Source organism: Cherax quadricarinatus, chromosome 65, assembly GCF_038502225.1.
Source record: "Cherax quadricarinatus isolate ZL_2023a chromosome 65, ASM3850222v1, whole genome shotgun sequence".
NCBI lineage: Eukaryota > Metazoa > Arthropoda > Malacostraca > Decapoda > Parastacidae > Cherax > Cherax quadricarinatus.
In genome coordinates this window covers 16,898,566-16,899,472 of record NC_091356.1, presented here as the reverse complement: position 1 = coordinate 16,899,472, position 907 = coordinate 16,898,566, and positions in this window count along the sequence as shown.

The following is a 907-nucleotide window of genomic DNA, read 5'->3' as shown; positions in this document are numbered from 1 at the left end:
ATTCTTCCATTTATGTCCTTGTTTTGTACTGATAAAACCACTGGTTGACAAAAGATTTACAAAATAATGATACCTAGGTGTTACAGCAGGTGTTCCACCAGGTATTGCACCAGGTGTTGAACCAGGTGTTACACCTGTGTCTAAGTTAATGACTTTTCAAGTTTCTGAATATTAGTCGTTGTGTATATTTCTTGCTTTAACTTTTTCAGGTCTTGTAGTGAGATTTTAATTGTTTAAATTAGCTTGTGAATATCATGTCATCAACTATTTGAAGTCATAAAGATATTGATATTAATATTTGAATAATTCTTTTTATATAGGAAATTTATAACATCTTCCAGCGCCACTGCAATGTTCACTTCATGAATTTTTGATATGGTGATGGTTACAAAAAAAGAGCGAGAAAGGAAAGGTTTCATCTCCAACATAAAGACAAAATGGAAATTTAAAAAACTCGTTGGAATATTGTGTCCAACGTAAATTGATCCTACGAATTAAATCATTAGCAATCTTTCATTTTGCTCACCTGCACTGCAGCAATATTGTCATTATACCCAAAAGTTAATTAGCATTTAATTCCACCTTAAAATCCAATATGATGCTGGTAGAATGTAGTTAAATAGTTGTTCAGACCTGCAGGCAGTGGATCCACAACACTTAGAAGTTAAAAATTACACTCTTAATATTTTATCATGTTTTGAGGCAGTAGGTAGACAATTGTAAGCATATATAGGCAGTGAATACACAGATAATGGGTATATATTATCCATAAATGTGGGCAATAGGTACAGTCATGAGCAGTGAGGCAATATTTACATAATTATGTCACATTTTGGTAACAGATAGTAGCTACGCAGATATCAACACTCACGATGATGTGTCTCATGCAACATATATATTTCATCAG